Raw genomic sequence first — 23697 nt, forward strand, 5'->3', positions numbered from 1 at the left:
GCAGAGGTCCAGTTGCTGTGTCCACCCCTGCTGGAACTGAAGACTCCCGACTGGGATAACATCGCTCCACAGCCCAGCCCCAGGACCCAGTTGCCCACCCACTCCTGCCTCTGGGGTTGCCATGTCGGGCACTTCCACATCTGGCACCAGTGGCAACCCCAGGCCATCGGGGCAGAGGGGCACCAGCTTCACTGCCACCGAAGTTGGTGTCGTGGTGGAGCATGTCCTGGGGCAGTATGATGCCCTCTTTGGATCGTCCCGCACCAGCAAGGAAGGACGGGAGAGGATCTGGGCCGACTGTGTGGTTGCCATCAACGCGGAGGGGGTGGCAACCAGCGACGTCCAGAAGATCAAGAAGCGCTGGGAGGACTTGAGGTCCAGGACCCTCGTGAAGGCCCGGCGCCTCGTGGAGGGGGGCCGGGGCCGCATGAGTTCCATCCAGATGAGGGTCCTGGAACGCATATGCCCAGCGCTCCACGCCCAGATCCTTGAGAGGGAGACCCGTCTGGAGTTGAGCAGTAAGTGGCCAAGCATTGCTGTGTGAGACAGGGCATGTTGCGGTGTGCTGGTTGTCTGATACTTGCCTGTATGTGTGATATAGGCCATGTATGCATGTATGTGTGCAGGGACATCATGGTAATGCATGTGCGACCAGTGATGTATGAACCACATGGTCGTTGCATGTGTTTAATTGCGACATGGGGAGCCCGATGTAGATTTTACACATGAGGGCATGCCAGTCTCTGTTCCTGGACATGGGCGGGGGTGAGGGATGGGTGCTGATGCCACGTACATATATGGTAGCCATGTCTGTGTGCCTGACCTGCGTGTCTGTGACTTGTGAATGCCATGGATGCATGACACATGTGTGTGACAATGCACAGATTCACTGATGCAGCCTAGTTATCCTTGTATCCGCTGTGTTTGGGGTGTATGAGGCCAGATGGATGTGACTGAGGTGTACTGTGTGCATGTGATAGGCATGACCCATGATGCATGTGAGTTCCATATTATTGTATGTTTCAAGAGTCCATTGGACATGTATGGAAATGTCCATGGCATGCACCATGCCTGTTACTGTGTGTGTTTTGCCTGGACTGACCCATGTGTTGTGGAGGGACATGATGGAAGTGTACTTTGACAGTGGTACTCATCTGCTATTGCTTCCTGTCTAGGGGACCATTGAACAGTACCCTGATGCTTGTGTTCTATGTCTCCCTCTACGCAGCGGCTAGTGTAGAAGAGGGCGGAGACCGTGCTGTAGAGCAAGGCGGCGGGGATGCCCCCACGGCTGCAGCAGAAGGGGTGGGTGAGACCCTACAGGGGCCTGCTACGGCGGAAGACGGTGAGGAGCCATCCAGGTTGGTGTTTTCCACAGAGGAGGAGGAGGCCGCCACTGAGGCACACATGGGGCCTGGTGGGGGCATCCCTGCTGGTGCAAGTGGTGCAGTCCAGGGGCAGGGGCAGGAGGCAGCACAGGTCACTGTGGAGGGGCCTGTGCATGTCGCTGTCCCTGACCCTGTGAGTGCATCACCATGCACCAGCAGGGATGCCACGTCCCAGGCCCGTCCGCAGGTAGAGGGCATGTCCATGTCACCTGACTCCCCTCCACCTGCGGACGAGGGGACCCGTGGCCATATGGAGAAGGTCCTGATTGGGGTTGCGATGCGCGCAGGTGCAATTCGTGATGACGTGCGTTCTTCCCGGGAGGAGCACGCACGTCATCACGAAGAGCACCGTACCGACGTGGCCCAATTGGGATCTTCCATGTTCGGGGGTTTCCTGCATGTGTCGGCCAATCTGGCGGCCCTCTCCTCCTCTGTGGAGGCTATACGCCGGTCGTTCTCCTTGCCGTCTTCCGGCCCAGATGCCACCAGGGCCCCCTGTGGACCTGCCCTGACCAATATAGCCAGCTCGGTGGGGATCCCATCCCTGCCACAGTCGGGAGTCGGAGGTCCAGCAGGGGTGGACACCACAGCAACTGTACCCCAGCAGATGGAGGATGTGCCGGCATCATCAGGCAGGGCACGTGCACGACGGCGTCGGTGGATTCCATCAGCCTGGATGCCGTCGTGCTGGCAGAGGCAGTTGCGTCGGAGGCAGCAGCAGAGTCAACGTGGGAGGCATCATGGCTCGGGGCCATCAACATCGGAGGGGCAGGCATCGGCCGGAAGGCAGGATGACCCAGGACAGGAAGTGTCTTCCGTGTGGCTGCGATTGGGCCAGCAGATAGGTGCGGAGCGGTGGCGGGCGGAAGAGGCGCGGCTCACGATGGTCAGGGCGGAGAACTCCATGCGGAGGGCCCTGAGGCGGGCCGAGTGCCTTGAGGCAATCCGCAGGGGGTTGGAGGAGCAGATGGCGTCGTCCCTGCGGCCCCTCTGGGCCATGGAACAGGACCGCCTCCAGGACATAGACGAGGAGTTTGATGATGCCCTGGCCCGGAACACCACGGAGTGAGCCGCTGGACTTGCCCGCCGCCTTTGTATATAGTTCTTTAGTTTTAGGTTTCCTTTTTTTCTTCTTATGATTTGGAGTCGACGGACACTGCTCCACTTTTTGTATATAGTTGCATTTTAGTTTTTTGTAGGTTTCCTTTGTTCAGTTGGGCTCATGGACCCTTGGATGTTTTGTACATAGTTCTTCATTGGATTGTTTGATTATTTTTTTTTTTATTTATTCACCATGGAGCAATGGTCTTTGCATTTATTTTTCTCTCTCTGATTGATTTTATTTTTAATGTGACTTTGGACAACATTTTTTTGGATTTGGATTTGTATTTTTTATTTTTTTGGACGGACATGCAGCTTATCTTATTTTCATTGCCATTGTAGTTTGTTTCATTTCATTTCCATTCAATTGTTTTTAATACACATTTTTGTTTTCATACTTCACTGTGTGGTATCATCTCATTGGTTTCATGCATGTCATGTTGGGTGTTTTCCCATTCAATTGCAACCATTGTGTGTGATGGACATGGGTTCATTTGCTTTATGAACAATGGGGGTGTAACATGTAATTTCCATTTCCATGTGGGTGAATGGGTTACTTGGTAGGGCCTTATGGCTGTGGAGGCTGACCATAACGCACATGATTGGGGATTGTGAGGACCTGGGTGCAGGGAGACATGAGTGGGGGCCTGGTGGAGGGTGCCCCTGCACTGCCGGGGGGTGGGGGTGCAGGGGGACATGAGTGGGGGCCTGGTGGAGGCTGCCCCTGGTGGCTGGGGGGTAGGGGTGGTGGGAGACATGAGTGGGGGCCTGGTGGAGGGTGCCCCTGGATGCTGGGGGGTGGGGGTGCAGGGGGACATGAGGGGGGGCCTGGTGGAGGGTGCCCTAGATGCTGGGGGGTGGGGGTGGTGGGAGACATGAGTTGGACATGAGTGGGGGCCTGGTGGAGGCTGCCCCTGGTGGCTGGGGGGTAGGGGTGGTGGGAGACATGAGTGGGGGCCTGGTGGAGGGTGCCCCTGGATGCTGGGGGGTGGGGCTGCAGGGGGACATGAGTGGGGGCCTGATGGAGGGTGCCCTAGATGCTGGGGGGTGGGGGTGGTGGGAGACATGAGTTGGACATGAGTGGGGGCCTGGTGGAGGGTGCCCCTGGATGCTGGGGGGTGGGGGTGGTGGGAGACATGAGTGGGGGCCTGGTGGAGGGTGCCCCTGCACGGCTGGGGGTGGGGGTGGTGGAAGACATGAGTTGGACATGAGTGGGGGCCTGGTGGGGGCTGCCCATGGTGGCTGGGGGGTGGGGATGGTGGTAGACATGGGTGGGAGCCTGGTGGAGGGTGCCCCACACTGCTGGGGGGGTGGGGGTGGGTGGGAGACATGAGTGGGGGCCTGGTGGAGGCTGCCCCTGGATGCTGGGGGTGGGGGTGGTGGGAGTCATGAGTGGGGGCCTGGTGGAGGGTGCCCCTGGATGCTGGGGGGTGGGGGTGGTGGGGGACATGAGTGGGGGCCTGGTGGAGGGTGCCCCTGCACTGCTGGTGGGTGGGGGTGGTGGAAGACATGAGTTGGACATGAGTGGGGGCCTGGTGGGGGCTGCCCATGGTGGCTGGGGGTGGGGATGTTGGTAGACATGGGTGGGAGCCTGGTGGAGGGTGCCCCACACTGCTGGGGGGGGTGGGGATGGGTGCTAGACATGAGTGGGGGCCTGGCGGAGGCTGCCCATGGTGGGTGGGGGGTGGGGGTGGTGGGAGCCATGTGTGGGGGCCTGGTGGAGGGAGCCCCTGCACTGCTGGGGGGTGGGGGTGGTGGGAGACATGAGTGGGGGCCTGGTGGAGGCTGCCCCTGCACTGCTGGGGGGTGGGGGTGGTGGGAGACATGAGTGGGGGCCTGTTGGAGGGTGCCCCTGCACTGCTGGGGGATGGTAATGCAGGGGGACATGAGTGGGGGCCTGGTGGAGGCTGCCCCTGGTGGCTGGGGGGTGGGGGTGGTGGGAGACATGAGTGGGGGCCTGGTGGAGGCTGCCCCTGGTGGCTGGGTGGTGGGGGTGGTGGGAGACATGAGTGGGGCCCTGGTGGAGGGTGCCCCTGGATGCTGGGCGGTGGGGGTGGTGGGAGACATGAGTGGGGGCCTGGTGGAGGGTGCCCCTGCACTGTTGGGTGGTGGGGGTGGTGGGAGACATGAGTTGGACATGAGTGGGGGCCTGGTGGAGGGTGCCCCTGGATGCTGGGGGGTGGGGGTGGTGGGAGACATGAGTGGGGGCCTGGTGGAGGGTGCCCCTGCACTGCTGGGGGTGAGGGTGGTGGAAGACATGAGTTGGACATGAGTGGGGCCTGGTGGGGGCTGCCCATGGTGGCTGGGGGGTGGGGATGGTGGTAGACATGGGTGGGAGCCTGGTGGAGGGTGCCCCACACTGCTGGGGGGGTGGGGGGGGTGGGATACATGAGTGGGGGCCTGGCGGAGGCTGCCCATGGTGGGTGGGGTTGGGGGTGGTGGGAGACATGGGTGGGGGCCTGGTGGAGGGTGCCCCTGCACTACTCGGGGTGGGGGTGGTGGGAGACATGAGTGGGGGCCTGGTGGAGGCTGCCCCTGCACTGCTGGGGGGTGGGGGTGGTGGGAGACATGAGTGGGGGCCTGGTGGAGGGTGCCCCTGGATGCTGGGGGGTGGGGGTGGTGGGAGACATGAGTGGGGGCCTGGTGGAGGGTGCCCCACACTGCTGGGGAGTGGGGGTGGTGGGAGACATGAGTGGGGGCCTGGTGGAAGGTGCCCCTGCACTGCTGGGGGGTGGGGGTGCAGGGGGACATGAGTGGGGGCCTGGTGGTGGGTGCCCCTGCACTGCTGGGGGGTGGGGGTGGTGGGAGACATGAGTTGGACATGAGTGGGGGCCTGGTGGAGGGTGCCCCTGGATGCTGGGGGTGGGGGTGGTGGGAGACATGAGTGGGGGCCTGGTGGAGGCTGCCCCTGCACTGCTGGGGGGTGGGGGTGGTGGGAGACATGAGTGGGGGCCTGGTGGAGGCTGCCCCTGGATGCTGGGGGGTGGGGGTGGTGTGAGACATGAGTGGGGGCCTGGTGGAGGCTGCCCCTGGATGCTGGGGGGTGGGGGTGGTGTGAGACATGAGTGGGGGCCTGGTGGAGGGTGCCCCACACTGCTGGGGGGGTGGGGGGTGGGAGACATGAGTGGGGGCCTGGCAGAGGCTGCCCAAGGTGGGTGGGGGTGGGGGTGGTGGGAGACATGGGTGGGGGCCTGGTGGAGGGTGCCCCTGCACTGCTGGGGGGTGAGGGTGGTGGGAGACATGAGTGGGGGCCTGGTGGAGGGTGCCCCTGCACTGCTGGGGGGTGGTGGGAGACATGAGTGGGGGCCTGGTGGAGGGTGCCCCTGCACTGCTGGGGGGTGGGGGTGGTGGGAGACATGAGTTGGACATGAGTGGGGCCCTGGTGGTGCTGCCCCTGCACTGCTGGGTGGTGGGGGTGCAGGGGGACATGAGTGGGTGCCTGTTGGAGGGTGCCCCTGGATGCTGGGGGGTGGGGGTGGTGGGAGACATGAGTGGGGGCCTGGTGGAGGCTGCCCCTGCACTGCTGGGGGGTGGGGGTGCAGGGGGACATGAGTGAGTGCCTGGTGGAGGGTGCCCCTGCACTGCTGGGGGGTGGGGGTGGTGAGAGACATGAGTTGGACATGAGTGGGGGCCTGGTGGAGGGTGCCCCTGGATGCTGGGGGGTGGGGGTGCAGGGGGCCATGAGTGGGGGCCTGGTGGAGGGTGCCCCTGGATGCTGGGGGGTGGGGGTGCTGGATGACATGATCAGGTGTGCAGGGTAGTCCCCTGTGGTGTCGGCTGCCTGCAGCGGCCGTGGAGGGTGTACAGGGAATACCTGGGAGCACACAGCCAAATCGCGTGTAGGATTTCCCGCGTACCCCTGTCATACACGTACCCAGCCCAATCGCGTGTGGAAATTCATGTGCACGTACCCTGCCAAATCGCGTGTGGGGCTTCCCGCGCACCCCTGAGATCCACGTACCCAGCCAAGTCGCATGTGGAAATTCCTGTGCACGTACCCGGCCAAATCGCGTGTTGTACTTCCCGAGCACCCCTGAAATCCACGTACCCTGCCAAATCGCGTGTGAGACTTCCCGCGCACCCCTGAGATCCACGTACCCAGACAAATCACGTGTGGAAATTCCCGCGCACCCCTGAAATCCACGTACCCTGCCAAATCGCGTGTGAGACTTCCCGCGCACCCCTGAGATCCACGTACCCAGACAAATCGCGTGTGGAAATTCCCGCGCACGTACCTGGCCAAATCGCGTGTGGCACTTCCCGCGCACCCCTGAAATCCACGTACCCTGCCAAATCGCGTGTGAGACTTCCCGCGCACCCCTGAGATCCACGTACCCAGACAAATTGCGTGTGGAAATTCCCGCGCACGTACCCGGCCAAATTGCGTGTGGAACTTCCCGCGCACCCCTGAAATCCACGTACCCTGCCAAATCGCGTGTGTGACTTCCCGCGCACCCCTGAGATCCACGTACCCAGCCAAATCGCGTGTGGAAATTCCTGCGCACGTACCCGGCCAAATCGCATGTGGAACTTCCCGCGCACCCCTGAAATCCACGTACCCTGCTAAATTGCGTGTGAGACTTCCCGCGCACCCCGGAATACACGCACATGTTATTTTTCAGTCAGCGGGTGTCTGTGTTTGTGGGTACCCCTTTGCACGTCATTTGTCCTGGAGGGCCACAGTATAGGACATTCATCATGGCTGTATATAGGTGCTATTTGTTGGCGCACCTTTTGGCGCACATTTATTACAGGTGCAGAGACGCTACTGCCTGCTTTCTTGTGGCAGTCGTGTTTGTGCCTGTGCGCTGGTTTGACCGTGCGCTTTTTTGCCCTATTCGATTCCATGAATACGGGTTGTAGGCGAGCGTGTGGGCGTTCCGTGCACTTGCACTCTGTACTTCCCCCGTGACGCCCACATTTTGGCAAGTTGTTCCCCATTCCGAGTGTTACGCCCCGTGTTCCGCCTACTTTTGTTGTGTGCGCTGCGCTGTGTGCGATTTTCGCTGTGGCCTGTGCGATTTTCGCTGTGACCTGGCGCACACCGTTAGATGGCCTGTGCGCCAACGTGTGCCGCACACTTTTTTAGCGCACATCCAATGGTTTTCTCGCGCACGGCCTTCCATGAATTGATGTGCGCTGCTTTTCGTGCGATTTTCGCACTTGCACTGCGATTTTCGCTATTCCACTGCGAATCGCACATTTTTGGCCACTTGCGCCGCGCTAATTATTCCATGAATCTGCCTGACAGTCTTTAGTAGGAAAAGGGCGCACGCACCCACTGCGATCTCGGATGCTGGAGCAGATGAATCCGAACAGGACATCTTCAACTACTGATTAAGTACGTCTTTTTCAAATGCGGATTATGGGAGGAACACTATTGTTAAGAGTTATGCAACATTATAGAGCACACTCTGTTACTTTCAGGGATCACATAGCTGCTGAACTATTGGGATCAGAACGAACACAAATATTTTAAATGGGAATGCACCATTATTATTACGAATCAACGAGCAAACGATAAATAAGGTAAGCACGTGTTTAATAATATTAGCCTCGTAGGCATGAGAAGCATTTTTAAACCAGCCTTTTGTTCTTTGGTCACCACCCACCAATTACCTCTATCAGATTGTTTATATTGAACAGCTAAACTGCGGAATATTAATCATGTGGCAAACAGCTACCATATTACAATCTCCAGTATGATAGACTGACCCAATCAAGTATAAGGGGTAAGGCAATCATTAATACAAAACTGATACTGCACGACATTTTTCCTCTGGGAAACCAAGCTCGTTTCACGTGACTTCCATCCAAGCATAAATTGCCGGCACAACCACCCTTGCAGCGTTAAGCCCTGGAGGCAGTAAGGGCTGGAGTCTCTGTTAAGCTGTTTGGCTGTGACCGGTGTCCTTGTCCAAACAGCCATTTCACTCATTAACAGTGACTCAGTGAATATCTTAAGCCAGGGTCTCAGCTTGCCCTACTGATCGCCCTAACTTATATTAGTCATCAGGGTGAGGGGGAGAGTCAGACTCTTGCAGCTCCTTAAGCTGTCGAGCGTTCTTTACCCTGTGACTTGGGACCTACTTGGACATCTGCAGATCTGTGGGACTCTGTCTCCCTCATAAGTTTTTTTTTTATTATAACATTATCTAATTGATATTGATTTATACACTTCTCCCTATGTATTTCCTGATTTTATTGTAGGATTCATTTCTGTGTGTCCAAATGTGTTTTAGTGGTAGCTTTTATTGACTTTGATCTTTTGATTCACCTTAGTTACCACTTTTTACTCAGTGCATTTTTATCTCTCCATACTCTCACAAATATACTAGTTCTATTCTCTCAAACTGCATTTTTTATCTGTCTGTGATACTGATTTTAACTATCTAGTACTGAGACTCTGTCACTGCTACCTAGAGAGCTGTTTACTTTGCTGCTATTTTTTGCTCTGTGGCTCTTGAGTTTCTAGGCACAGCCCCCTTCTTTTTGGATGACACGTAAGGCCCTGAGGAGTCAGTCAGTTATGGAGGCTTCTCTGGACTCCATGCAACCCGTCATGGAGGTCCCTTCGCCTGATACCAAAGAAGTTAGCCCTCCCTTGAATTCCTGTCATATCTCTCTGGATAAGCCCCCTCATACACAAGTGCTTAATTATTTGGACTCTACTGTTTTGAAAAGCATGGTCCATGCTCAAATCCACTCTCAAGATAGGAGTGAGGTACTCAACATCATGGGCATTATTCCACATACTCTAGCTGACAATAGCTGCATCTTCAATGGAAAACAGGATATTTCCATTCATGCTCAGGAAGAACGTCTAGCAGCTACTATAGCCTTGAACTCGGATGATGGTGGCAGCTCATTAAGGGCGAGGCCCTGTTCCGACTATTCAAACAATAATATGGTGAATACTACCCATCTGACTCCCATCTCGTCACAATCAAAACTGCTTCTGTCTGGCTTTATGATGGGTGGTTCTGGTTCCAACTTTATAAAACCTTCTGCTGCCCCTAATGTCGCTACTGACCCGCAATCTTCCATATTAGAGGGTTACAAAAACCACATTATTTCCCCCTCTAATTTATCTGTGGAGGTGTCGTCTTCTGGGGGTGGGGGTTGGTTAACCATAGCTCTTCTATTCAGGTGAACCTCTCTGCTACCTCTGTTGGAAACGCTGTCACTTCTATTATGAAATCTACAGTTTTTAAAACATCCCTAATGAAATCGCTGCTTTACACTCCTAAAATAAAATCCAAAATGGCACATTAGGTGAAACAATTCAGGGGACAAAAAAAACCTCCAATTATTTTGGGAAAAGAACAGCAACTAGTACTCTTATTAAACCTCCTCACTCAGCTCTGACAGTGGCTACTCTGGATCATCTGCATTTGGCAGATGTAGTAAAGAAATTAGAGACTGATGATCCTGCACACAATGATATCAGTATTCAGGGGCGTTGCTAGGGGGGGCTAAGGGGGCTAAAGCCCCTGATCTTTTGGTTGTAGCCCCGGATAGAATCTCAGGAGCTACAGCCAAAAGACTAGCTAGCCCCCAGTCCCAACAGTTCCAACATCAGCTGAGACCCAGGTCTTTTCCAGACCTAGCAACTCCCCTGTCAGTATTATTGAATGTGCAGACAAGGCAATAGCTGAGAGTGAGCTGGAACCTAATCCTACTAATAACAACATTGTAAATCAACAAACCTGTGATGCTTCTTTCGTGGGTTCTCCCTCTGAACTCACTAATTTCATCGATGAGCATTCAGAGAAGCAAAACTGGCTTAGAGAAAGGGGTCTACTGCTAGACATGAAAAAGGAACATGCCAGTGAGTCCATACTGCACCATACCCTCAAAGAGGCCGACGATAGGATAAGACTAACTCAACCTACAGTCCTTTGTTAGTCTTTATGACAACATCTGGGCAGAGGTTAGATCACACTCTCTTATACTTTCTGAAATTTACGACAGTTAGAGGGACTTGATAGGTTTGAAGAGAGTCGGTGAAGATTATTAGGAAGACAACCCCTCTATAACTAAATTGTGCCCTGAATCTGCTGTGCCAAGCCAATTATTTACGGACGGGCTGTTAATTAAGATGGGCCCTAATGTGGAAAGGGCTAATGCTTCCGGGGAGGATTCTAATAAGATCTTCTTCTCAACTGCCTCACTCTGTCCAGAGAAGGGAATATGTGCTCCAATTTTGCCTATTCCCACTCTGAAGAATGAGAGAGTCCTCTCGGATCAAGTCTTAGGTGTAAAATCACTAATTAACCCTGAAAAGATTACCACCAATACTCCCGCGGGAGAAGTCCTAGATGGGTTGGCTGTCCATTTTCCTAATCCTTCTCTTCCCATGCTTGTCTGTGATTCTACTACACTTGAAATGGATAAACAACACAAGGGAGATGATGTCGTCCCTACTTTAGATTCCAAATCCCACCTTAATCTGGAGAAATCTTCTGATTTCATAGATCTCACTTAGCAAGCAGTACACTTAAAGGGCTTTGTTCCTAGGTAAAAAAAAAAATACTCAACAAATTAAGAAAACTAAAAATCAGAAAAATATGAAAAAATAAACTCATTTACTAATCAATTTCTTAAAAATCTGGTCTTGCCAACTGCTTTCCCGCTCGTAACCACTACTACCCCTTCTAAGGGTGTTTATATTCTGGTGGAAGCAGCAGTACCTCCGACCGCTAATGCTGCCCATGTACCTGCTGTGGCTACTTTAATGCCTACTATTATAGCTGTAGGCAGTCAGACAGACTTATTGCCAATTAGTTCAATGGCAAATAACAATATTGCCCCTGTGGTTGTGGGGAATGTTGTTTTGGTTGAGGACACTCATGCCATTTGTAACTCTAAAATAAGTCCAACACTTTCTGAGCCTACAAATAATAGTGCTTCAGTTATTCTGAATGCTCAAATAGAATGTAACTCTGTGACTGTGGCTACAGAATCCTTCACTATTCCCGGTAATCTGTTACCCTGCTCAAATTCTACTCATCCTTTGTCTATAACAACTCCCATATTTGCGACCCTTGTCAATCTTGATATGGTGAAACAATTACTACAGGATATTTATAGAACAAAGTCCCCCTCTTCGATGGATGCTAACCAGACTTCAGGTTCAGCTCAGGCCATGGCCGCTACTACTAGCTCTTCTACCACAGATGGCCAATTATCCCGCCCTCCTGAGTGTTACATGGTCTCTACAGATTCGGTATTAGGGGAGCATGTTATGGGATTTAGGACAGTGGGGGATCTATATGTTCCTAATATCTTAAACCCAGCTCAACTAAAGCCATCAAATGGGGGCCCCTTCAATGGTCAGGAAAGATTCCCCATTGGTCCTCATGTATCCCAAAATAGGACAATTTCAAGGGGTGCAAGGGGTACTGATTTGGAAGTTGACTCTTTAAGTCAATTCACTAAATATATTGCTGATTCACTTCCCCAACCATTGGGGGATAAAAATCCATTAGAGACTCTGCAACTTACTAGTCTATGGGGTCAGGATATGCCTATTTGTTTGAACCGTGGGAATATCCTGAACATTTTTCATCAATTGTCACCTCTTTCTCTTATCTCTAGTTATGACATGGAAAAGATTTTTTTCCCTTCTAAGGATCGGGTAGATCTGAGCAATATTGTTCTGAAATCAAGAGTGGTGTTGGACTTAATAATGGGTCAAAAAGAGGGCCTAATTCAGCTTGGTTTTGAAATGAGTTTGTTAAAATCTAGTCAGTTCTCCGGTAAGTATGGAGGATCTGAATAGTACAGGGGAAATCTTACTATGGTGTATCACCCGGAAAAGGTCTTGCAGCCTCAACAGAGGCAATTTACGGCCAGAAACAATGGAGATGCCAGAAACTGGGCCCAAATTACCTCTGGCTAGTGGAAATGAGCATTCCCTTATGAGTCTGGTCCCGGTAAATAATAATAGGGCCCCTAACAAATTCACAATTCTATCCTGGAATTCCAGGGGAAAATTACATCTTTTAACTAATACCGACACAGCAGCTATGATCAACGGTTCTGACTGCTTCTATCTACAGGAAACCTGGCTGCTCTCCCACCCTTCATTGATGGCTTTGAAATTTACTCCCAAAATGCTAAACCTAGTTTAGAAGGAAGGGCTTCAGTGGGTCTTCTCATTAGGATAAGAGCTTCCCTTGGCCTTAGGAATGGTGTTCTTTCGGACACGCCATTTGGTATTTTAGCCTTGGAGTCTATTTCTGTAGAGGGCCTGGTTAACATTCTTATGATTTACATCTATTGGCATAAAGGCCTTGCTTCCCTTGAGCCTTTTTTAGAAAGTCTAACGGATATGGTTCTCGCTTGGAGACCTCTCCATACTGGGGGGAAAGTGATCCTGGCTGGAGATCTCAAGTCTGATTGCTCTTTTTCCTCTGAGGCCAATTATGGCGATCTGGGACAGGATCTGGAGGATGATAATCGGAAAGGTAAGAAATTTGCTTGGGGTGGACTCTGAAGTCTCTCTATGGAATCAGTGGGTCAAATATGTTTGAATGGTTCCTATGATTCTACTCTTCCTCTCTGCCCTACATGGCATAGAGGTTTGTCATCTTCTACAATAGACTATGGGCCTCATTACGACCCTGGCGCTAATCGCCCGTCATTACCGCCATGGCGTAATGAGCGTTTACGCCGTGAGTCGATGGCGTAAAGAGCGCCACATTACGACCCATCGCGCACGAGCATTACGCCATGGCGGTAATGCAATTAACGCCATGGCGTAAAAGGCCCCTACCGCCATCGTTGAGTGAGCAAGGTGCCCTTCCGCCAGCGTAAGTAGCGGCCACCGTAGTTTGCGGCCACCGTAATTAGCGGCGGCCGTAAATTACGTTGGCCGTAAAAGGCCAAACCGGAAATAGCGTCATCGCGCCGGAACGGGAAGCATCCCGTCGGCCATCTTTAAAAACACAATCCATTGCCATCCTACCAAACAACACCAGACCCAACCCTGACACCTGTCCCAACCAAACAACCACCCATCCAACTCCCTGAAAATGCCGAAATGCGTCAAAAAGGCATGTGACCGCCAGCGCCAGGAGCGATTCAGCCGGGAGGAACTCTGCATGCTTGCAGAGACCCTGCAGGACAACGCAGGTGTTGTGTTCTCCCCTGAAATGACCAGGACAGCAATCGGGAAGAAGAAGGCCATCTGGGCCCTGGTGGCTGAGCGCGTCAGCGCGGTGGGGACCGTACCCCGCACCCCACAGCAGTGCCGGAAGCGCTGGGATGACCTGCGCATACGGGTCAGAGCGGTCATCTCAGCAAACCGCACCCTTGCCCAGGGAACCGGTGGAGGGTCGGAATCCCCCCTGAAACTCCAACCGTGGGAGGAGATCTGTGCTACCACCATCGGCATGGAGTCCATCGAAGGTGTTGGAGGGATGGAAAGGGGAGCCCCGACATCAGGCGATGAAGGTAGGTGCCTCAGACAAGACATGCCACAGTCACAGCAGTCCAATCATGTGTAGCACAAGGTTGCCCTAGAGTGTAAATGCAACACATATCAATACTGGCCATAGCCACATGCGAGCACCACCCTGCATACACTGCTGGCACCCGCATACCTGCGTCCACACACCACACTAGAAGGAGACACCCTGCATGGCACTGCCTGTAATCTGCCTCATCCACTGGCCAAAATAATGTCAACCATTGTCATTCCAAAGTCCGTAGACCCATCAATAACGGCCTCCCACCTTTGCTCCACCACAGGCACTGAATCACACCCAGAGGACCAGGACACCCCTGCGCCGAAGAGGGCGAAGTCCAACATCAACGTCCCTGCACCCTCAACCTCAGCTGCAGTGAGGCAGACCCCACGACAAGCAGGTCCCACTGCAGGCATACTGGAGGTCCCACCGGCAAGCACCCCTGTCGGCAGCAGGCCAGCAGCAGCTGCTCCACCTCCACCGACATTGCCTGCCACAGAAGGCAGGGGGTCAGCGGCCAGCAGCAACATCGGGGAGACAGCTGCAACAGCTGCATGTTCTGACTCGGACATGGAGCAGGAGGTCAGAAGCCCCACTGACCAACTACATTCCCCCTGTTTCTCAGACGCCAGCCCCCATGAGGGTGACACACAGGGGCACACTGAGGCAGAGGAGTGGCCTTCCACCCCATGCCCTGTCCACACTCCACAGGAGGGGAGCAGCCCCTCCATCACTCCACCTGCACTGGCCATGGGCCAGCACGGCCAGCACTCCCTAGAGGAGATCACTCAACGGCAGCATCAGCTGTCGGCAAAGCTGGATGAGCATGCCGCAGAATGTGTGGGGGCTGGGCCCAGCATTGAACAGGCCACGGAGACCCTAAGGGCCGAAGTGGCGCAGAGCACTGCCACCCTGAGAGATGCCATGCAGGCCATGTCAAGGGACATCTGTGCCGAACTTGCGGGCTTGCGTCGTGCGGTCACTGACCTCAACCACACACTACAGGAGCAGCATGCACAGGGGCAGCCAGGGACATCCTCCACTGCCAGTTCTGTGCAGAGCAGCCCCGTGCGACGGTCCGGACGCAACCTGCGCTCCACAGCCAGGGGTGCCCCGGGGGCCGGGAGAGGGGCCTTGTGAGGGACTGTGGACACTGTCACAGGCATCTGTAGACACCTACATGGGGTGTGTTGGGGTGTGCAGGGGGGAGGTGGGAGGGGGTGTGTTGGGGTGTGCAGGGGGGAGGTGGGAGGGGGTGTGTTGGGGTGTGCAGGGGGGAGGTGGGAGGGGGTGTGTTGGGGTGTGCAGGGGGGAGGTGGGAGGGGGTGTGTTGGGGTGTGCAGGGGGGAGGTGGGAGGGGGTGTGTTGGGGTGTGCAGGGGGGAGGTGGGAGGGGGTGTGTTGGGGTGTGCAGGGGGGAGGTGGGAGGGGGTGTGTTGGGGTGTGCAGGGGGGAGGTGGGAGGGGGAGTGACACGACAGTTTATTTTACCAATACACTTTTTTCTTTCCTAAAAAGAAATGTGTGGACATTTTCATTGCGTATGTGTGCTTTATTGGTGTACAGTCCACAGTGTCCATGTACCAGAGTGCCCCAAGTGCAGTCTCCATGCGATGAACACCAGCCGTGTGTGCTAGAAGCAGTGGTCGATGATACTTTGGCGCATGGCACGCCCCTCCTGTGCATCGCCTCCTCCATGTGGTGGCGCCCCATCTGCACCCTCCTCATCCTCATCGTCAGGTGGTTGCAGTTCTGCGTCAGGGGGCAGGGGCACATTCCGTCTGACGCACATGTTGTGCAGCATGACACATGCCATGACGATCTTTGCCACCTTCTCATGGCCATACAGGAGTGCCCCACCAGACCTGCTGAGGCTTCGGAACCGTGCCTTCAGGAGGCCGAATGTCTGCTCTATGGCCACACGAGTACGTGTATGTGCATGTTTGGAGTCCTCCTCGTGCTGGTTCTGCGGGTTCCGGACTGGTGTGAGGAGCCACCTCTTCAGGGGATAGGCTGCATCACCTGTATGTAGGCGAGAATGATTGTGTCAGTCATGTTGTCTGATCAGGAACATGGTGTTCAACCCTGGCTGGCATCGAACTGTTACCTTGGCTAACTTCTACATGCACTAATTGATTCACACAATGCAACCAGTATATGCTCATTGCTGCCATGGCCTGTTTTGCATGCCATCACCCTATGCATGCAGTGGGGTTGTGTGCATTGTGGGTGCCCTTCCTCTGTCTCCGTTCTCTGTGTTACTCACAGCCAGGTGGAGTATGCATCATCCCCCCCCCCCTTTCTGCCAGGTGGAGTATGCATTGGTACGTCATTCCCATGCCCACTTCCATGACATTGCACTCACCGAGTAGCCAGGATCTTGGGCCTGCATGTCGCTCCATGTAGCGTGGTATTGTGGAGTTCCTCAGGACCATAGAATCATGGGTTGATCCGGGGAATCTGGCACAACAATGTGTGATGATCATGTTGGAGTCACAGACCATTTGCACGTTGATTGAGTGGAACTGTTTCCGGTTGCGGTACGGTACCTCCATGGCACGTGGAACCACCAATTCCACATGGGTGCAGTCGATGGCACCAATGCATCCAGGTATGCCGGCTAGTGCATGGAAACCCACTTTGGTGTTTGCTATCTCCTGGGCAGTCCGTGGTAATGAGATGTGGTCGTCTGTGTGCTTGAGGAGGGCATCGAGCACTTGGATGAGTGTTCGTGAAAATAATGGTTGTGAAATGCCATGCAGGTGCCCCACTGTGTGCTGGTAGGTGCCTGTGGCCAGGAAGTGGAGTACAGCCACTACCTTCAGTAGGGGGGGGATGGCGGTTGGACTTGCTATCATGCTGACGATGTCGTCGTGCGTCATGTCTACGATGGCAGTGATGGTGTCCCGGTCCAAACGGTACAGGGTGTGGATCTGCTCAGCAGTGAGGTTGTTTGGATTGGCTCTGATGCGTGGGATTGGGGGCTGCCTGCGTGGTGGCACTGGCTGTGCTGGTGGGGCTTGCTGGGCCTGCCTTGCCCTCCTTCTCCTCCTGCGTCTCCTCTGTGCTGCCTGTTGTTGTTGTTGCTGTTGTAGTAGCACATGCATTGCTACCAGGTCCTCCAGCCCCAACATTGCTAGTCGTATTGGCATCATTGTGGAGTGTGACTGGGTGTGGTTAGGGGTGGGGTGTGCTCTTTTTGTACTCCCCTGAGTCTGTATTGCCTTCACCTGTGCTGTTTCTGTGCACCTGTGGCAGCTGCATACACTTGACATGGCCCTTTACGGTTGGTTCGCGATGGCGTTATTTGCACCATGGCGGTAAGGTACTTAGCGGCCTCGGTGATGGCGCTAGGTGCATGTCCGCTTGGGTCGGCATTCGCGTACCTTTCCGCCATGGCGCTAAGTACGGTGTGGGCGGTCGCGTGCGCGCACCCTTGGCGCAGTTAGCGGCAGCGTTAACTACGATGCCGCTATTGGCATCGTAGTTTACGGTCACGAGTCATGATCGGACCTGGCGGAAAACGATGGCGGTAACCAGTTACCGCCATCGTTTTTCACTTAGCGCCAGGGTCGTAATGAGGCCCTATGTCTTTGTAGACCATTCCCTGTCCTCTCTTTCGTCTGAGGTGCAGGTCTCTTTTAACCCCTGGAGTGATCATGGGTCTTTGTCAGTTTCATTCTTCATTTCAACGAAGATGCTGTCCTCTGGGGGACCACGACAACTAAAAACTGTGGGCCAAGGGACTGGGGTACATTGGTTGCTGCCTAATATTAATCTCCTCAACTGTCAGCTCATCTCCTCACTTAATCATACTTCGCTCCTGTGGAAACAAGTGGTTTTCAAAACCTTCCACTTTGACACTTTCTTGAATGCTCTTCAAAGTAGCATTTATGATTCACTCAAGAAGGGTAATTCCAAAAGAGTTCACGTCCATAGGTTTGATCGGGAATTGGCTATCGAAAAGGTCCAGTCACTCAAACTTATCAGAGAAGTCCAATTGCTTGACATGGACAGGGACAATAAAAAAGCAAAAATGAAATCCATACGTCAAAAATATAAAAACTAATGCAAATCAAGAAAATCTAGTTTGCGGCAAAATAATGCGGAGCTCATGTTTTTGGTTCTATTGAAAGCTGTGGATGTTAGCTACAAGCAGACATTTAAATTTTGTTTCTAGAATAGAATATGAAGACGTTATGGATGTTTTCGTGGAGATCGTTTTTCTGAGAGAGGTGCAACAATGAGAAAACAGGGATGTGCTTTTAAAAGACCACAAGGTTTCTTTACACTAGGGATGGACTATGGAGAAGCAATACTACACGACAGTACAGCCACAAGACCAGGACGCCTCTGGATCAGGTTTTTGCCTGCGAGACGCTTGCCTTCTCCAGATGAAATATATCAGCGTAAAGATCGGTTTAACAATATTATTAGGAAGGAAGATAGTAGGGATGAGATAGATAATTCAGGCAATACAAAGATATTTCTAACAATGCAGTTTTGAATATAATAGAGGATGGGTTTAGATAGGGATTGCTATGGACAGTACAAAGGCTAGTGACAGTCCTATACTAAGGATACTCACTATATAGGTTTGAACAGAACCGTCAGGAATTCTGGTCAGAAATTCTGCAGGGCACACCGGACTGGGACAGTCCGCTGGGCATGCCAGACTGGACTGGTCGGCAATGGCTCTGGTTCACAGCTATCTGGTCACAGCATGACTGGACTGGATCTGCAATGGCTCTCTGGTCACAGCACAGCACATCGCGGCACATGATTAGGTTTAATCTGCCCTTGTTGGTTATGAAGATAATTCTTTGGCAGGGAAGCAGTTACAGCACAGCCTGGCTGTTCATTTGTTCCCCCTTTAAGTTTTTGGGATGGGTTTTAGAAGTTAAGGCCCAGCTGAAAGTAGTTCAGCTATGCCTTGAGCCCTGCTGCTTGCAAAGTTTCTGGAGTCTGGAAGAAGGAGTATGGATGGATCTCCTCCAGGGTGCTCTGGATCGGCATGGTGGGTGGATCTGTGTGCGTTTTTAAGTCTTCAGCTGTCTCTTTTTATGCATTTGGTAAAGGGCTGTGTATGCTGGATTATCCTAAGCACGGCCACTTGGTTGGCTATAGGTTAGCATCTTCCCTCTCCCTTTATTGGAGGAGAAAATAGGGTGTCACCATGATGATGTGGGTTTATGATTCAGGGAATCCTCCCCTTGGCTTTGGAACATGAAATCTATTTTTTGTATAACACATATTTACAATTTTGCAGACGTTACAACAATAACATGTGTAGATCACATATTTTGTGGAGCAAGTGCTCTTCTAATCCCCGTCCTTGTAGGATCTTGTGTTGGCTTTTGACAGAATTCTGCCCTTTTGGGCCATAACACAATATCTAGTTTGTCCATAAATGTGTACAACTGTGCACATTGCATGTGGGCATAAGTGTGTGAAGTTTCATACTTTTGTCATGAATACATTTGCTATAAAACCACAATTTTTACAGTCACTTCTTAGAACATAGCACAGAGTTCTGGCTTCTCTTAAAATGTGCAGCCAAAATTTAGATTTAGAAGTCCGGGGTTTACATATTTTTTTACAATTGTCCACAGTAAATTATCCTGCTTGCAGCTCAGAAGCAATCTCTGCCCCCTCCCTTCTGGCAAAGGCCCTTTACAATCCTTCTTGATTAGCATCTCCTTGCCTGAGAGGAAGTCCATTGTGTCCTTTCCCAGAGCAGCCCAAGTGCTCCTCCCCTCTAAATCAACACATGAATGTGAGTTCCTGGTCTGGAGAGCAGAAGGGAGGTGACTGGCCCGGTGGGGGAAGTTGTTTGTAGTTTTGGCTTTGGAGTCAGGCTTACTTTAAATGTCATTTTGTTACATTTTTCTTTTTTTTAAAAATAAATGTGCAATTTAAAAACAAACATCTAGAGCAATGACTGATTCCAGACTCTAAAGTTTAAATAGTTACAACCTAGGTTACTCTTGATAACAGGTCACTTAGATTTTAGACATTAGATCTTAATGGTACAAGTTCACAGTCTTAATGCAGGCTTCTGAAAAGGCACCCTGGCTGTGGATGTTTTTGTGACAAACTCGGCTCTCCATGATATTGCAGTTTCACAATGATTTCTTGAATTCAGTAAAATGTGACACCCAACAAGAAGATTGGTTGTTTGTGGGTGTTTTTGGACCAATTCTGTATTTTCAGCAACCAAGAACAGATTTAAAATGCAAGATTTCAGATTTCTTTCAGCTGGCGCTGCTTTTCATGCAGGCTCCATTTTTGCTAGTTGGGCAGCCCAATGACATGTTTCAGGAGTGCGGTCTCCATCCCACCACTGACAACATGCATGGTAGATTTGGCAGCCATCTTTTTGTGCTTTGTAGAGTGCAATTTTCCATAGGTATTGGCGCGCATAGGGGTTTTGCGGCCATTTGATGATTCTGGTTCCACCAGCACACAGTGGGTGTTCAGTTAAAGTTACAAAATCAAAAGCATCGAATGCCAAAGGTGAGAGTTAATTCGACCGAAAACAAAAGGATCGAATTTTTTTTAAATGTATATTTTTTTTTGTTAATTTAATATAGTTATAAAAAAGGTGTTTTTACACCAAAAACAGGGGTTTTCGGGGGGTCCTCCCCAAAAAAATAAAAAAAAATGCGATCCTTTTTTTCAGTCGAATTGACTCGACCCTTTTGTCATTCAATCCTTTTGAGTCGAAACTTTAACCTATAACCCACACAGTGATGCCGCAGGGTAGAGCATAAGTGGGTTAAGACATCCCACACCACTGAGCTTTTTTACCAGCTATGACTATTTTACCGGCTATAGTAATAAGACCAATTACATGTCTGAATGTTCTCAAAGTCAGAACGCAAATTACACTCTATAGTGGATACCATTAAACTGGTAACTGAGATTTAACAGTAGGCCAGTTAATCGGCAGGTCTGGTGCAAAGTTGGCCATGTGTCAAGCCTGCGTGGGTCTACCTTTCAGGCTTCAGAGGTTGGCAAGATACATAGCATTCAGAGAGTTCATAACTGTGCATTAAATAATTAAGAGTAGCCCAGGGAAAGAAGCGCACTCACACGGCATCCCCTAGTCTGGACACTCGTTACCTCATACATGCAAACAAACATCCTGAACAGCATGCCATGGAGATAGGAAAGATAGACACATTACAACAAAGCGTTAATTGTGGCACAATGAAATCAAGGGGCACCTGATGTGATGTAGTCAAACATTTCTACACTGTACACAAGTTTTAGGCGCAAGGATTTTGTCAAATGACCGAGGACACTGAGATGGAATGTCTTATGATTATCGTAACAGAGAGAAAGGCAGAATAAAACATGTAATATCTTTAACTCGGGAAAAGCAAAATACATTTACAGGGTAATTCATGGATTTAATGTGCGCCGAAAACGATGGCACAAGCATAAAAAACGCAGTGCATGTGTGCGAAAGCCGCGCAAGCGCTCGTTTGGCAATTCATGGAAGGCGCTGTGCGTGGCTTACCTGTGATCTGCGCTGAACCCGCATGTAGCGCAAACGTCATTGTGACATCCCGAAGGCTGTGTGCGCGACGGCCAGTGAAGGCGCACACCACCCAGTGCACACACCTAAAAAGCGGTCGGAACACGCGGAATGGGGAACAACACGCAAAAATGTGGGTGTTACGGGGAAATACCGCTGCCAAATGCTCGCATCGCCCACACGCGCGCAAAAAGAACACGTATTAATGGAATCGAACAGGGGAAACCCGCGCGCCAAAAAAGACGTGAAAGCTGGCGTAAGTGCCCCGCACAGCTTAAAAGTATGCACAAACAAAAAACAAGCTCATATTGCTATGATGAATGTACCGTTCCTCGCAGCAGTGGTCATGGGACACCACAGGAGGAGGAGGATAGCCAGGCCCCGCATTTTTTTACCCAGGACCAGCCTATTTGGGTTGCCTGATGACCAGGTCTATAGCAGGTACACGTTTCCACCCCATATCATCCTAGACCTGGTCACTGAGTGGGAGGATGACCTCACATTGCCCACCCTGTGCTCCCACACAGGTTTCCACCCCATATCATCCTAGACCTGGTCACTGAGTGGGAGGATGACCTCACATCACCCACCCTGTGCTCCCAAGGACTGAGCCCCTTGGAAAAGGTGGTCAATGTATTGCATTTCTTAGCCACTGGGTCATTTCAGCAGATAGGTGCCATAGTTGGGGGCGTCTCACAGCCCACGCAGTCATGCTGCCTACACCAGGTGTTGGTGATCATGACTGCACACCCCTCAGTCCCCAGGCACATATACACGTCCAGAACACCCACCAAAAAGGCAGGCCGTGGTCCAGGACTTTTACGGGGTGGCACACTTCCCCAAAATGCTTAATGCCATTGATTGCACTCATGTGGCTCTACGTCCTCCTAGGGCCACTGAGCACATCTATCGCAACCGCAAGCACTGGCATTCCATCAACGTGCAGGTGGTATGCGATGCCAAGGGAATAATCACTTCTGTGCAAACTATCCAGGGGCCACCCATGATAGATTCATATTCAGAATGTCATCCTAAACTGGGACCTGGAAGCTGGGAGGCATGGCAACACATGGTTCATTGGTGAGTATGAATGCCTGTGCACATGCATGCATGTCACACACAGAGAAATGGCTAAACCCAACTAATCACAACCTTTATCACCTCCCCAGGGAACAGTGCCTACCCTCTTAGCAACTACATGATGACACCAATACGGAACCCCACCACACCACCCGAGGTAAGATACAACGCAGCCGATATTGCAACCTGGGGCATAGTGCAGAGCACATTCGGAGTCCTCAAGTCACATTTCCGCTCCCTTGAATGCTCTGGTGGCCAGATGCTATATGCGCCCCCAGTAGTGTGCTGGATCATTGTGGCAGCATGTGTCCTGTTGGGTATTTTGTATAGATTTGGGGCTTAGCAGTATTTTCTTACCGCCAAAATGAACATAATTCAGTAATAATCACTCTTTGCATTCAGATTAGATTTGGTGTATAGTACTACAGTATACATACATTATTTCAGCACACGGATATATTTAGTGGTATACATTATGTTGGTATGCGTTATTGGTGGTATTCCTGGTGAGCATAATTCCTTTGTTTTATATGTGGCCCCGATATCCAGAACCCCTTATTTTTGCTTAGTTTGTTCGTGCGATCATTACAGAGGCCTCAGGCTTACATTTCAGGAACACCACCTTTTCAATTGGAGTGCCACCATAGGCTGTCCTCACTGACTTATCTACGGCAGCGAGCTAACATGTGGTATTCATCACCAACTTATCTACATCGGTGAACTATGTCCAGGGCCTCTCTTTCTGCTGACTCATGTACCTCCAGCAGCAGGCTATTTCATTATTTTATTATTATGTTCTGTTCAGAAAACAGACACTTATATACTGAATGGAATCATGCACAGAGCTACCGTCAAGTCTTATTTTTTAGCTACCTTAAAAATGACAATTGCACTGTCTAAACCTCTCCCCATATTATCAGTACTGTAATGGTAGATGCACAAAGAAAGGAGAAAAATAAAACACACTACCCGTCTGCTTTCAGATATTTTTGTGTATTATAAAAAATTGCATTTGAACACGATCTTACTCTTTTTACAGAAATAAATCGAAATTGCACAGTAACAACCTTATCTGTAACAAAATGAGAAGAGAGCGGCGAGAACATATTCAAT

The sequence above is a fragment of the Ambystoma mexicanum genome, chromosome 6q (assembly GCF_040938575.1).
Source record: "Ambystoma mexicanum isolate Mex_15411 chromosome 6q, UKY_AmexF1_1, whole genome shotgun sequence".
Taxonomy (NCBI): Eukaryota; Metazoa; Chordata; class Amphibia; order Caudata; family Ambystomatidae; genus Ambystoma; species Ambystoma mexicanum.